We start from the raw sequence: 220 nt of genomic DNA, 5'->3' as shown, positions 1-220 counted from the left end.
CCCAGAAATACCTGAGAGACTAACCATGTATCTTATATGGACTATACATTGAACCACCAGTCCACACCAGCCAAATAGCCTAAGCCAGGGGTCCTCAAACGTTTTAAACAGGGGGCCAGTTCACTGTCCCTCAGACTGTTGGAGGGCCGGACTATAGTTTAAAAAAAAACTATGACAAATTCTATGCACACTGCACATATCTTATTTTGAAGTAAAAAAC

This window comes from Myotis lucifugus, unplaced genomic scaffold, assembly GCF_000147115.1.
Source record: "Myotis lucifugus unplaced genomic scaffold, Myoluc2.0 scaffold_1631, whole genome shotgun sequence".
NCBI lineage: Eukaryota > Metazoa > Chordata > Mammalia > Chiroptera > Vespertilionidae > Myotis > Myotis lucifugus.
This window is presented reverse-complemented; position numbering follows the sequence as displayed.